The sequence below is a fragment of the Urocitellus parryii genome, chromosome 6 (genome assembly GCF_045843805.1).
Source record: "Urocitellus parryii isolate mUroPar1 chromosome 6, mUroPar1.hap1, whole genome shotgun sequence".
Classification (NCBI taxonomy): Eukaryota; Metazoa; Chordata; class Mammalia; order Rodentia; family Sciuridae; genus Urocitellus; species Urocitellus parryii.
The window spans coordinates 176,156,112-176,171,638 of NC_135536.1; the positions used below are offsets into that span (position 1 = coordinate 176,156,112).

General features: G+C 41.0%; 1 protein-coding gene and 1 non-coding gene across 4 annotated transcripts in view; both read left to right on the forward strand.

Moving 5' to 3' along the window:
- The window catches only part of Raly (RALY heterogeneous nuclear ribonucleoprotein), a 76,918-nt gene that overhangs the window by 17,954 nt on the left and 43,437 nt on the right, over positions 1-15,527 (forward strand). For all 3 annotated transcript variants that reach the window (XM_026383308.2, XM_026383307.2, XM_026383309.2), the window contains exon 2: positions 12,766-12,848. The gene's annotated coding sequence lies outside the window, so the exon portion shown is untranslated. The remainder of the gene's footprint in view (positions 1-12,765; positions 12,849-15,527) is intronic.
- On the forward strand, positions 2,917-2,990 carry Trnaa-ugc (transfer RNA alanine (anticodon UGC)). The gene has a single exon. It is a non-coding gene; the product is annotated as a tRNA-Ala (tRNA).

Here is a 15,527-nt window from a genome sequence, read left to right on the forward strand (position 1 = left end):
TTGTCAGCACAACAGTTTTGCTGGTATAGCCCTCTTCTGGGAACAGCAGGCAGGGCTGCTCTGAGCAAGTGGGGGAAATGGTTAGCTTGAATTCCCTTTAACATATTCTCCTTACTTTTTTATAGACTCATACATATATGATGTTAGGTATATAGTATAAGCCCCTTCCTCATGGAACAGTCACTAATTTAATGCCTACTAAGCATTAAATACTGAGTCAAGCCCCTTTGTATGTTTATTTGGAGTAGGTGGGAAAAGGAAAGTGAAGCTGAGAGAAGTCAAAGTGAAATGACTTGGCTGCCCAGTGTTACATAGCATATTCTCTATGGTACTATATTATAACATTTGCAACACTAGTTCTAACTGATGAATTGTTTTATGCCAGGACTCTCCCTTACCTTCCTTTAGACTGAAGTGGAGGTCAGGCCCTCTCCCTGGAGCCCTGCAAAGACTGGAGGAAATCTTTAAAACCAGTGGTGAGAGAGGTGCTGGGAGTAGGGAGGGAAAGATTCTCTTTTGCTTTTGCTTTCTCATCTCCTTTCCAAAGTCCCTAAGGAATGAGCAGGCTCTAATGGGAGAGATCAATCATCATTTGGAATCAATGGGAGGGCTTTCTCCTATGTGGAGTGCAGAATCAGTTTTCTGAACTGGCCCTGTGCAAGGAGGGGGAAGGGACTCATGATGGTATTTTTAGGTATTGGAGAACCTGAATACTTAATATGCCCAGAGGCTAGTGTAGTCAGACCAAATTCCTCCTATAGTTGACGAACAAATATTTGCTGAGCAACTTGTATGTGTCAGGGCTTGTGCTAAGGATTCCTAGATGATCTCACAATCTAACATCAAAGTTAAGACAAGGATACAAACCACAGTATGTTATGTGTGCCTTAATAGAATTGTGTACAAGGGACTCTGGGATTAGAGCACTGAAGGAGAAGTAAGAGTTAAGGCAGGGACAGATATCCCAGACCAGGGAATAGCACAAACAAAAGCATGAAACCTTAAAACTATCACTAACATGTAGCACATTGAAATGTCTGCCTGAGTCCTTGCCCTTTGCCAGATTTTAGACTGTAGTAGTAGCCATTGGATGGTAGTAATGCAAAAGCAGCAGGTAGGAAGGAGGAGGTAGTTTTATTAGCAGATGTCATTTGAAACAGAATTCTGTGGGGAAGAGGAGAGGAAAGAACAGCAGACCTCTGTCCTCTGGGCCAAGCTGCAGAAGTTTGATGGGTTCTTGGTAGTGTTTTGAAAGTTGTTCTGGCCTGGGCAGATGGGTTGGCATCTCTGATGTTTGTTTCACACAGCCTGCCCCTTCTTTGCCCGACCCCCCCCCAAAAAAAAAATTTAATGGAATTTGTTCAAAATACTCCTGAAATGAAATTACATTTTTAACTCTAATTACCCTAATTAAAACTTGACAGCCGCAATCTTGGAATGGCAGATATGCTAAATACCCCACGCTTGTGACAAGCTTGCTTACCCAGATGGAATGTTGTTCTGTTCTGGGTTTAGGGGAAAAATTCTTTTGATTGTTTTTGTTTTCCCCATGAGCCTCTTAGTCTTTGGTCCCATAGATTCACAAAGCTAGGATAGCTATATTTGTGGGCTACAGATTTACCCAGGACCCCTAATCTCTAAAAAGTTCTCTTTGTACCAGAAGTGATACTCCGATTCTTAGCACATACCTCTGAGTTTTCTATTGGGATTAGGCTCCAGCTTTCCCTTCAGTGAAAGTCCCTGCCTTGGGGAACCAAGGATATGCATTTGTTAGAAGACTGTCTTGCTGGTCTAGGGCTAACTCTGTATCTATGGTTAGTTTACAGCTAATGTTAAGAGTGGGACAAGGAGGTCTGAAAATAACCCTATTCTCTTTTTTTTTTTTTTTTTTTTAAAGAGAGAGTGAGAGAGGAGAGAGAGAGAGAGAGAGAGAGAGAATTTTTAATATTTATTTATTTTTTTTAGTTCTTGGCGGACACAACATCTTTGTTGGTATGTGGTGCTGAGGATCGAACCTGGGCCGCATGCATGCCAGGCGAGCGCGCTACCGCTTGAGCCACATCCCCAGCCCCCTATTCTCTTAATATATATCCAGTTCCTTTAACTCAGTATAGACTAGAAAGAACCATCTTGAGAGATAACTGATCTTGGCCCTTTTGCTTTCCTGACTAGCCTTGATGGGTTGGATTCTTCCTTTTGGAACAGAGCTCATATTCTAGCCTTGAGGAACCTGATAGGGTGGGAGGTGGAGTCAAGCCCGTTGACATGAACTGAAGATCTGTTGATGCCGTGAATCATCTCGTGAATCTCCTAGAACCAAAGATACTATGTTCTAGCTAGAAGCCTCTTTAAGTTGGCAGACACACTGGCTGCTGTGTTAGGTACTGCAAGGAATACAGTTGAATAAGACAAAGTCCCTGCTTCTGAGAAACTTTTAGAATTGTGGGGAGTCGGGAGGCAGGTAAGTGAGGGACAAATTATGTAAGGCAGAACAAACTTTATTCGGTGGATGGAAAGCTTGAGTGCCTACTGTGTATCAGGTACTGAAAATAGTACGTAAATGTATCAGACATAGTACCTACTTTCAAGGGCTTACATTCGGACAGGCAGGCGTGTGAAAGTTTGCTGTAACAAGAACATATGGAGGATGTGTTAGATGAAGTTTTACCTGGGAACCAATCTTGGTGTCCATCTACAGATGAATGGATAAGGACAATGTGTATGTACGCAGTGGAATTTTATTTGGCCATGAATAAAAATGAAATTATGACATTTGTAGGAAAGTGGATGGACCTAGAGACTGTCATGTTAAGTGAAATAAGTCAAACTCAGAAGGTTGTATGGTTTTCTCATGTGGATGCTAGAGAGGAAAAAGAAAGGAGGGGGTGGATTTCAAAAAAATCAAAGGGAGGGGCTGGGGATATAGCTCAGTTGGTAGAGTGTTTGCTTTGCATGCACAATGCCCTGGGTTCAATCCCCAGCATCACCCAAAACAAACAAACAAAAAAAGGGAGAAATCAGTAGAGAAAAGGGACCTAGTGGTGAGAGGCAGGGAGGGAAGGAGGAAGTGCTGGGGAGTTATTGACCAACTCATATTGTTATATTGTATGCATGTACAAATATGTAATTACAAAATCCCATCATTACATACAACTATAATGCACCAGTAAAAAAAAGTGGGGGGAGAAAGTTTTACCTGGGGAGGAGGGGGATCAGGAAGAGTGAAGAAGGATACCTCCTGGGGAACAGCATGGCCAAAGGTAGGAACTACTAGGTGATAACTTAGTGTGGTTTGAGTATTATAGGCAGGGAAGGGATATGGTAGAGGATGAGATACAATTTAAACTTTATCCTGCAGGCAAGAGGGATCTATTGAGAATGCAGAGTTGTGGTACATTGTATATAGTGGAGACAGTAGATTAGTTAGAACAGATGTCAGCAAACTATGGGTCATGAACTGAAGGTAGCCCCTACCTTTTTGTAGTTTTTACTGGTACACAACTATAGACCCAAGGAACTTATTTGTTTGTCCATGGTTGCTTTGGCACTGCAGTGGTAAAGTTTACTACAGAACCTACTGTAGCACACCAAGCCTAAACTACTATCTGGCCCTATACAAAAAAGTTTGTTGTAGTGGGGAGCTACTGTATGCCTCTTCTACCACATCACTGAGTCCCTGTACCTCACTCCCTTTTTTCCTATAGCATTGTACATTTGCCATGTAGGATGGAACAAAGTATTAGGTGGTAAGACCACAGTGGTGAATTCCAACGTTAATTTTGCCTTTGGCTTACTGTGTGATTTCAATTAATTCATTTTGTACTCTGGCCCTTGTAGGGCCTCTCACATGAATTTGGCCCATTTGTAGAATGAAGCACCTGTTTTTTGTGCCCTTTAGACAGACATGTAAACATGTAAGGATGACTTTGGCTGCTTTTTGGAATTTTTTCCACTAAGACCTCAATTTTAGAGCATAGCCTTTTCCCTTTTATTTTCCCCCAAAGCTCCCCACTATTTTCATTCTAAGATTTTACTGTATGTCTACACATTTGCTTGAAATTTACTGCTATTCACTGTGAAGAGAGTAATCATGATTATCTCTAGTTGTTTTTATTGGCAGGGGTCTAGGCACTTGTAGTCGATCTGATTACTAGAAAGGAATAGACCCTGGGAGCCACGTCCTGCTGACCTTAGTTTCAACAAAGCATGATATCTCCAGGATGGGCAGTCTGGTTCAATATAGGCAAACACTTGGCCCTGGGCATCCAACATCCTTAGAAGAAGGACCAGATACTGATTTAGGCAGTTTACAAACTTTCAATCCCACCCCCCTTTTGTCCTCATAACCCTGTGATTTTTTTTGGGGGGGGTACTTGGGATTGAACTCGGGGGCACTTGACCACCGAGTCACATCCCCAACCTTATTTTGTATTTAGAAACAGGATCTCACTGAGTTGCTTAGCGCCTTGATTTTTGCTGAGGCTGGCTTTGAACTTGCGATCCTCCTGTCAGACTCCTGAGCTGCTGAGATTATAGGCATGTGCCATCTCACCCAGTTTAGAGTGATTTTATCACCATTTCACACACATGAGATCTTTCAAAGTATTATTTTTTTTTAATATTTATTTTTTAGTTGTAGTTGGACACAATACCTTTATTTCACTTATTTATTTCTATGTGGTGCTGAGGATAGAACCCAGGGTCTTGCACGTGCAAGACGAGCACTCTATCGCTCTACCGCTGAGTCATAACCTCAGCCCCTCAGAGTATTATTAAGTAAACAGTGACTGTTAGTGCCTGGCTCATTGAGGATACAAGGGAACAACTAAATATTTCTGGCTTCTGGGTAAGGAAGAACTAACGAAGCTGGCCTGTTATAAAAAGAGACAGACATGTAAACAGAGTGATCCAAGTACTAATGTTACCCAGGTTGGATGACTAAGTCAGAGCTCAACTACAGGTGTTTTTGCATGCTGTTTCTACCACACCATGCTCGCAGGAGGGTGGAAGTCCTGACTGGCAGGCAATCTCTGGAGAATGACTGTTGGTTGAGAAGCATGGCCTTGGAGTAGTCCTAGGAGGGGTCAGAAATCTTAGGCAGCTGACCAAGGATAGGGCCTCTCACATGGACCTGGGCCCATTTGTAGAATGAAGCACCTGTTTTTTGTTCCCTCTAGAAGGTGAAGTCTGGTGGTCAGCACTGACCATATGCTAGAGTACCACAAGAGCCCCAGTCAGTCTGAGAGATGGCAAGGAGGAAGGGTTGGCTTATATATGGGTAGGGGATGGGATTTAAGGCTAAGACTGTTTTAAATTTTTTCCACCTGGAGTTATAATTAGTCTGAAAACAATTTGAGTTGCTGAATCCCACTGAAATGTTAGAGTTGGGGTAGTCATTGAGAGGCAAGGCAAGAGACTATAGGAGCCTGTCTTCAGGTTGAAAAAACAAAACTTGTTAAATTTTATAAATTATTCCAACTTAAAAAACCATTTTTTTCTCAGCACAGCAAGTGCAAATGCTGGCTCCTTTTTCTAGAGATCATATCTTCCTTTTTCTTTGACCATATTAGGCAGGACATGGCTAGCTCTCATTTTAATGTCTTTCAGTCTCCCTGCTTCATCTTGGGCCCTTGTCTGAATCCCCTGAGAGTGTTGGGTTCAATTTTTTTTTTATCTATATACTGAGGGGAATAGCGGACTGAGGTCCTAGTGGTCTGTACTCCAGAGTACCTTTATCCACCAGACCTGAAGTTCGTTCCTAAGGATAAATCCGGACCTCATTCTTGTGCACGTAGTCTTTATGTAACTGAGCTGAATCTCACCTAAAAATCAGATTTTTTTTTTTTTTGGGGGGGTGGGCACAGTAGTACACTTGTGATTTTAATTTTGGGGATAAGATTGGAATCATATCTTACACCCTGGCCTTCCACCTCAGACCTGGTTTCTTGGGCTGAGTCTGCATCTGCAGAATTTTGTCATTGCTTTAAATACCTGTTCAGAAGTTGTTATGTGAACTTGAAACTTACAATGCCAGACTGCACATTGAGAATAACTTCAAAGTCATTCTATATTGTAGGGTGATTTGGGAAGTACCCTGGTTGGGAGTAAGGAGATTGGTTTTGGTCCTTGCCATTGACTTCCCTCTGACTTGAAAGATCTCCCTGCCCTAGTCTAACTCCCTTTCTATAAATTGTAGGAACTTTTCAGCTCTAGCCTCATCAGGGACAGAATGCTATCTTCCAACACAGTTTCAGTTGCACAGAGCATTGTCTGGTTTCAGCTTTGGTGTGTTGTTACTGATTATAAAGCTTTAGATTCTCCCTTCCAGCTCAAGAGGGGGATGGGGAACCATCCAACTGTCTCATTAGCATGGAGAAAAGAAAACAGTAATTACTTGTGCCTCCCTTGATAATTCCTGCAGGGTTGGTTCTTCTAGAGAAGGAGGAGGGGAAAACTGGAGATAGCTTTAGCTGAGGAAGGAGAAATGCTGTTAGTGCTCAGAATTTGCAGAGGCAAGAATGATTGTCTTAACACATCTGTTGTATTCTCTGGACGTTCCTCCAGGCAGCCTGGAGACTGTCTGGATTGAGTTTCATCTGTTTATGGCATGCATTATGTTCTCGTATGTGGACATGAGTTGGGGCTCAAGAGTTTTAACATCTCCTGTCATTAAGAAACCAGCTGCCCTTTTGGGTCTCCTTTTATGATGTGCTGGACATCCTGACACCTGTCTTTATTGGGGAGTAGGGTAGCGTTTTACTGAGCCATTTTGTGACCTGGCTGCATTTTTATTATGTTGTGAGGTCATGTTTTTAACCCCCACGACAACACAGCCAGTTGGTATATTACTCTAGACACAAAAGTCAAGGTCAGGTGTCCTTATGAGTGGGAGGAGTCTGGTAGAATGGCAAGATCAGAGGGTTTGGTCAATTCTGGGAAAAGAAGGCCTCATAGAAGGGTTGAGGCAGTTTTGAGACTTAAAGAGGTTAGGACACTTGGTATAGTACTAGCAAATTGAATGGCAAGCTTGGTTGGGACAAGCAAGGACTGTTTGCTCTGTGTCATTCTTTTACTCCTTGCATCTGGGCAGTTGTGAGCCCGCAGAGCTGATTATAGCAAAAATGTCTGTGGTGAGCCCCTACCTGTGGGAGCCTGGAGCTGTTAGGTTATGATGATTTCCAGCGATTGTTCACCCTTGCCTTGGTTACCACCACAAGGGCTAGAAAACATAACTTCCCCTTTCCTTCCCCTTCCTGAGGAAGATGCCACTCCAGTAACACCTCTTTCATCCAGTCTTTCTGCAGGCCCTAGAACGGCAAGGGTTTTTTTGTTTTTGTTTTTTTAATCTTCATTTTCTTTTCTTTTTTAAACAAAGTTTTATAAATGTAGATGATATTTTTTTTTTTTTCTGTCAAAGTCTTTCCTCTTCTCTCCCCTGAAGTGCTCCCTTTTTCTTGTCCCTGACCTTTTGCTTGATTCCCTACCCTTTGAAGTCTTAAGTCCTCCTGTCTTCCCATAATTTTCTCTTTATGTTCACTTCCTGGCTTTCTTCCTCTAACCTCTAACTATAGATTCCTGTTTCCTTGTATTCTTGTAGAACCTGTTCCTATTATTTTTTTAGATGGAATGCTTGAATATAATAACCTGGCCATGGGAGAACATTTGTCTTTAGACTAAATTGGCATTTATCTGGGCCATAGTAGAGTGCTTCCCAGAAATGTGGATAGAGTGCATACCTAGGACACAGTATTTGCTCATGCTTGGAAAGTTGTCCATATTGGTGTATAAAGTGTTTTGATCAGGTATTTTGGTTCAGAATAGGCCTACTTGTAACATTTCTTTAGGTTGTGGTAAAAGCCTCTGTAAGCTCTCAATAAGAGAGACCTTAGGAGTCCTCCTAAGGAGGACCTGATTTATCAAGCCCTATCTGTTGGTGTACTTGGATTTCGTCCCTGCCCATCTTTGTTCCAGGCATGCAAAACCAAGTACAAAATGAGAGAATTTGATCTAACACTTTGTCATTGGCACCTATTTTGATATGAAAGGAGGTCTTTGGGAATAAGAAAGTGCAATATATATAGGGAAAGGACACTTTGGAGCAGATCTGGGTGCCAGTCATTTCTACTTTCCAGCTGTGTAGTTTTTAGACAAGGTATTTCTATTTCTCTGAGGCTTGGCTTCCTCTTCTGTAAGATGGGGATAATTTTTGTGGCATTAAAAGGTCATTAGGAATAAATGAGAATAATTAAGGCTTTGGGCGCAAGGCATTATACATAGGTAGTAGTAGCAAATTACATTTTTCTCCCTTAGAACTTTTTTATTGCTTTGTATTTATCCTTTTGTGTTACTTGAATGGAATAACAGTATTTATCATTGAGTACTTATTGCTGGGCTCTGATATAGGGCTTTCCCACGGCATATCATTTCTTTCTTGGTAACACATTTCTGAAGCAGAAACCTTTTAAATCAAATGTAGGGAACTGAGGCATGGAAATAAGTGTATTGCCTAAGGTTACAAAGCCAGTGAAGCAGAGCTGATATTCAAACCCAGATGTCTCTTAATCTAGAGCATAGGCTCTTTACCACTAAGTTGGTTATTTTTACCTTTCTGACACTTTTCCCTGAATAATCTGTGACTTCTACTGGTTCTTAATTTTCTGTCTGCTTGTACCTATTGGGATTGTGTGCATATAGTTTTTGGACTTTTTCTAGTCTTGAGGGTGCCTAATTTTGATGGTGGTATAGACAGTGAGTCTGTCTGCCCTAGTGTTTCCTGATTCTTTTCACTCAGAAGATTCTTTTCACTCAGAAGATTCTTTTAACTGAAAAGGTTATTATAGAGGTCATTCCTGTCTTCCTTCATTACCACTTCATATCTTGCCATAGATGTCAACAGTTAACTTGTTCTTGTAAATCATCTTTGGTCCTTCAGAAGAGCAAATACGATCACCCTAATTTTACAGATCTGATAACTAGGGTTCAAGAAGGTGAAATTATTTGTTCAGTCACAGTGAATTAGAAAAAGAATTGGAGCTAGATTGTAGGGTTTCTGATTCTCAGCCCAGTATCCTCTTGACTGATTTAGGCAGAAGAGATACCTGTATATAAGGCGAAGATCAGGCCTAAAAAGTATTGAACTGGCTGGGCGCAGTGGCTTGTAAGATTGAGGCAGGAGGATTGTGAGTTCAAAACCAACCTCAGCAACAATGAGGAGCTAAGCAACTTAGTGAGACCCTTTCTCTAAATAAAATACAAAATAGGGCTGAGGATGTGGCTTAGTGGTGGAGTGCTCCTGAGTTCAATTCCCTGTAAAAGCCCGCCCCCCCCCCCCCCCAAAAAAAAAAAAAAAGAGATTTAGGTCTAGGCCCAGGACCTAGACAGTTCTGAAGGGACTTTGCCAGTTTACTTGTATACTTTTGAAGAACTAATCAGAAAGAAACACCTTTCTTTCCCAAAGAAAGTATTTATCACATGGAACTGTGGGGAAGCCTCCAGATCACGTCAGTGTCTGCGTATCCTTAAGAAAAGATAGACTCCCAGGTCTTACTAGTCTGAGATAAACTTGGTAAAGAAGGAAGCAGTGGACTATAGAGGAAGAACTTTCTGGTCTTTTGACTTCTATCTTCAGCCTAAACCAGATTGTGGTTGGCTGGGACAGTTAGTGAGGATTGGGGATGGGAATCCTGGGAAGCTTAAGTGTTTCACTTTACCTCTTGCTGACAGATTTGATCTGGGATTTAGATAGGCAAGTTCCCTTCATTTAAAATTTATAAAAAGGAATTTTCTACTACTACTCTAAAAACAATCTAAAAACAGAACAAAACCTTGATTTTAGAACCAGAAAGTAAAGGAAACCTTTTTCAATCTTGAGGCCTCAGACATTTCAATCCTGCCCAACATTTTCTTTCATTTTGTCTCTTTCCTTACCTTCTTTCCTTTCACCACTTTTTTCTTCCTCTCTTTTTTTTCTACTCCTGCCCAACCTCCCTTATCTTTTTCTTTCCTCACTTTCCCCCTTACTCTTGAAAATAAGAAAAGGATACCTCCAATCAATAGACTGTTAGGTACTTGAGATTGGTGTAGATTCTGAGGCTGACAGAACATGGAAGTTGAGTTTTTGGACCTTTCTTTTAGTCTTCAGAACAAAAGTTGATGGGGCAGGGTTTGTCCAAACATATGTTCCTCAAATACTTAATATCTTCTATCTGCTAGGCTATGGCAGGTGCTTGAGCTGTTACATTTAATAAGACCCTAATCCTGCCATAAGAAAAGTCTTGCAGAGAATACATAGCGAAAGGCACCTAAGACAAATAATTTGAATTTTAAGGTAGAAGGAACTTTAGAGTTTTATTTGGTCCTACTTTCATGTTGCTCTGTAATGAAGTAAGATGGACCTATATAAAGTAAGAGAAAACACATAGGCTTTGGCAAAGCCTCAGTTCACATCCTAGCTCTGCAAATTTCTGGCTGGTTGATTGCGAATGACACACTTACTTAACCTCACCTATCTTCAGTTACTTTGGCTGTAAAATGGGCGTGTTATAAGATATTATGAGGATTAATAGTTTAACTTCTAGCCCAGTGCCTGGACATAGTAGTGTCTTTCCCTGTTCTAAGACCTTGTTTAAATCTTCACTTCTGTGAAACTTGAGAGACCTGGTCAGACTGATTTCTTTATCCACTTTCAAATATATGAGTTCTTTCAATTTTAGATCCTGCCTAATATTCTTAGCAGTCATTTGTGGGGGTTTGATACACTGGAACTGCAAGATGCCTGAGGATGAGGACTATTCACAATCATCCTTGCATTCTCCATAAGCCCTAACTCAGAACCATGTATATATAGTAAGGCCATAGAGTGGTGAGAAAATATTCAGAATAACTTTATAGCTTTGCAGACTTTGAAAATTAAGAAGTATTTGAATATGTACAAATGAACAACAGCATGGACAAAAGTATGGGAGCTGGGGGGTATGCTCACTAGAGGTTAAGGCAGATGATGACCAGATCATGGCATACCTAGAGAGAGCAAGGTTGAGGTGATAGGGAACCTTGACTTTTTTTTATTTATTTTATTTTTTTTAGCAGGGGAGTGGCATTAGGACCATTTCACAGTGTGGATGCAGTGGGTTGGAGTAGGATGGGAGATTACTATGATAGTCTGTCCTTGTAATGCTAGTAATTTTTAAGAAATATTCCAATAGTGGAGGAGATAATGTGATCCTTTTTTTTTTTTTTTGGTGGTAGGGATTGACCGCAGGGCCTCACGTGTGCCACATACAAGGGAAGTGCCTTACCTCTCAGTTATACCACCAGCCCTGCTGATTCGATCCTTAATCAAGAGGAAGTTGAAGGCTGATGGGGATGTGGCTTAGTGGTAGAGTGCTTGCCTGGCATGCATGAGGCCTTGGGTTTGATACCCACTGAGCACTTGATAGGTAAGTATGTAGGTAGGTAGATAGGCAAGAAGAAAAAGAAGTTAACACAGTAGGTAATAAAGGAAAAAACATGTGAATATACAGCCCTTAGAGGGAAAACCAAAATAAAACACAAGGACTTGGCAGTTGTGGAAAAGGGAAAGGTGGGATTGACAGTAAGAACATTTGGAGTCCTAAGAATGAAGAGAAGGAGTTGTGGCTCAGTGATAGAGCACTTGCCTGGCATGTATGAGGCCCTGGGTTTGATCTTCAGCATCGCATATAAATAAATAAAATAAAAGATCCATTTACAACTAAAAAATAAAAAAAATAAAAACATGAGGAAATGATTATACCACTTGCTAAACCTTGGAGGCTGGGAAATAGAAGACAAGTTCACCTTGTTGACATGTGGAGTTGGAGGTGCTGCTGCTAGTTCAGTCCGTGCGCTCACCTGCCCTCCTTTGACCTGGGCCTATAGATATCTTTCAGGTCTTTGTTTTTGCCGTTTTGTTCCAGATGTGGAGTCCCCCCTTACCAGATCTCTGTTTATATCTTGAAATAATTCTCACTCCTTCTCTGAAACAAGATAGTGCATATAAGGTGCTTAGCTTAGAACCTAATCTATTTCCAAGTGTGAGGTAAATGATAGTGGCTATTCTAAATGGCTCTTTTCATTGTGGTTTGGTCCTCGCAGAAGCTACAGATTATAGACTAGAGAAGTCTTTGGAACCACCTGGCTCAAAGACTAAAGAGTCCTTTAACTTGTATTCCTTAAAAACACAAGTTAAAGGACTCTTTAGTCTTTATACTGGATTGCAGGTAAATGGAGAGGATATCAGGCTAGCTTGTAAATGGGTAGGGAGCTCTGAGCCATATCACCTAGAGCCTAGAGAACATGTTTTCTGCCACCTTCTGTTTTTTTTTTTTGTGGTACCGGGGATTGAACTTGGTGACACTCAACAACTGAGCCGCATTCCCAGCCCCACTTTGTATTTTATTTAGAACATTCTTACTGAGTTATTTTAGCACCTCATTTTTGCTGAGGCTGACTTTGAACTCACTATCCTCCTATCTCAGCCTCCCAAAGCGCTGGGATTACAGGCATGTGCCACCATGCCCAGCTCCTGACTATTTTATGTGAAATAGAATTCTACTCTTTCTCCTTGTTATTTCTTTCCTTCCTTACCCTGCTTTGATTTTTTTTTTTTTTTTTAAATAGCACTTAGCACTGTCTGGAAAAAAAAAAGTGCAAAATGTATGAGGGTAGGAACTTTAATGCCCATACTATCCTAAGTTAACGTCTATTTTGAACAGGACCCCTAATGGACTTCTCTCTCTGTTATAGGTGAGGACTGTTCCCAGAGGCAGTTGCTGCTAACCCTGTAACCCAAAGGAGGAAATAACTGGCTAAATCCAGCCTCAATACTGGTGAGTGAGAGTTCTTGGTCAGACTTTGGGCAAGCTAGGGCTAAGATACAGGCTAACAAGTTTGGGGATTATTTTTACCCTTAGTACAGATAACTTACAGGTGATTACTTTCCTACGGCATGACTAAAAGATTGGATATTGGGATAGGTAGCCTCCTGGTCTGGGAGTAGTGTTGAGATAACTTTCTTGGAGCTGCGATGAGAATGTCTGGTATCATTTTTATTTACTATAAGTAAGGCAAAGCAGGCTTACTTCTTTCTTGCTTCTGCCAGTTGCTTTCTGCTGGGGGGTATCCTGGGACCTGGCAGTTTTGCCTGTATTCCCATAAGCTCTTTCAATATGACCTCCACAACTCTGAGGCTTTCTTGACTTCAGTCTCTGCCATGACCTACCTAGACCCTAGGTTAGCCTTAGGAAATCCTATAATTCTTTTAGTCCTGAAAAGTGTGATAGTAGTGGTGGTGATTGAGTTATATAGTAAGGCTATATGAATGGGAAGTCAGGAAAGAAGGAGGAGGACCACAGCTAGTGAAGGGAAGGAAATCAACATACTAAGAACTTATTTTGTTAGATTTCCTTTAATCTATTTAGACAATTCCATTTTAAAGATAAGGAAGTTGAGGCTTAGGAAGCCTGAAAAATTTTTCAGGCTTTATGCCTGACACCCCATAAAGCTGATTGTAGTACCTAGTTCAGTCTAAATGTAAATAATACCCTTGTTTTTCCTGATTTGATGGCTTTTCCTGCACTGCTAATCTTTCTAGTATCCTAGTTTTTCTTAGAAAATTCATAAAGATAGACCTCTTTAAGGATTCTATATTTGAGAGGTTCAGAAGGGCAGTCAGGAATTAGTGATCCCTTCTGAGCAACAGTTTTTAGAGGAAAGGTGTTCAAAGACTGAGATAGGAAAAACCTTTATGTAGGCAGAAACCCAGCTAAATAGGACTGGAAGGAGAAGAAAATGTCCAACACATGGATCCCATAAACATTTGACTGACACAAATTGGGAACTTGGAGAGTTGGGTTGAAGTTGGAAAACCTGGGTTTTTATCTATTTCAGTGTGTGCCCTTCGACAACTTTTATTTCCCTATTTGTAAAATTGGAATGCCTGCCTGCCCCCCAACCTTTGTGTGTTTGACAACCATGCGGGGATGTTGTAGAGAAACTAATGAGAAATGCCACATTGTGAACCATAAAGCAGCATGAAAGAAACAAGAAAGAAGAAAATGAGATGAAAGCATTATAACTATCTGTAGGATCTCAGCCCCTGACTTGTTTGCCACTCTACTACTCACCAAAGTAAAAGGGAAGGTTTTCCTTTGGGAATTTCTGTTGTAGAACATCTCCCATACCTTCTCTTCCTTCCTTTCTCCTGACCCTTCCCACAGCAGCTCAGTTTTTCCATAAGGAAAAGGATTCCAGAGCACAGATGACAAAGCCAGACAGCATTCACAGCTGCAGTTTACAGCATGCAGGTTGCAGAATGTGGCTTTAAATGCATTTATGCCCTGGCTGCAAGGCCACTGCTGGCATAGATATTAAAGCAGTTTTCAAGAGTCTATCCTAGTGTAAGTCTGTTCTCACGGAATGGTTTTTCTGAGAAGTTGCCTTGTTTCCTTAGTGTCATCTCAGGAGAAAGCTATTCCTATTTTGATCAGATTTCTTGTCCCCTTCCCTCACTTACCCAAATTATAGTGAAAAAGGCATTTATACTGTAGTTGCATATCTTATTGAAAACCATAGTCATTCCAGTTTCCTGTCATCTTGCTCTTTCCCTAATGGACATTTTGTCTCTCTGCCTGAGGGGCCATGGAGGAGTCTCATCCGCACCTGGTGCTCTTGGATTTCACATAGCCAACTCCAACCTTTTCTTCATACTATGAGTTTCCAGGCTCTTGTTGACACCTCTTTTTATCTTGGTAGTCTAAACTTCTACAGTTTCTGGCCTTTCCATGGCCTGGGTAGATCATATTTTTCCTAAAACAGTTTGACTACTATTTTAAAATATGAATGGTTTCAAGGTGAGTGTGGTGGCACATAATTCCAGCTATTTGGGAGGCTGAGGCAGGAGGATTGCAACTTGGAGGTGAGCCATTAGTGAGATCCTCAGCAACTTAGTGAGATCCTGTCTCAAAATAAAAAGAAAAGGACTAGAGATGTCTCTCAGTGGTGAAGCACCCCTGGGTTCAATTCCCAGTACAAAAAGTTTCTATATAAATAAATGTATAATGTAGAGTTATCCTTATAATAGATTCAGCTAACAGCCTCATTTTTCCAGAACCTAAATAAAAAACAAGAGGGAAGCAAAGGGTTGTCATCCTTAAGCCGGTGCTAATTCTTGTTTTTATGTGTTGTTAATAATAAATTTAGCATTCTAGTTTCTAACCCCCAGTATGATTAAAAGCAACATATTAAGGGCTGGGGATGTGGCTCAAGCGGTAGCGCGCTCGCCTGGTATGCGTGCGACCCGGGTTCGATCCTCAGCACCACATACCAACAAAGATGTTGTGTCCGCCGAGAACTAAAAAATAAATATTAAAAATTCTTTAAAAAAAAAAAAAAAAGCAACATATTAAAAAAGGGAGAGGAGGTACTATATTAATAGCTGCTGGAGGTGATACCTGAAAGCTGTTAGTAATGGGAAGGGTGAAAGAAAATGATAAGAAAGAGAAGTTAAA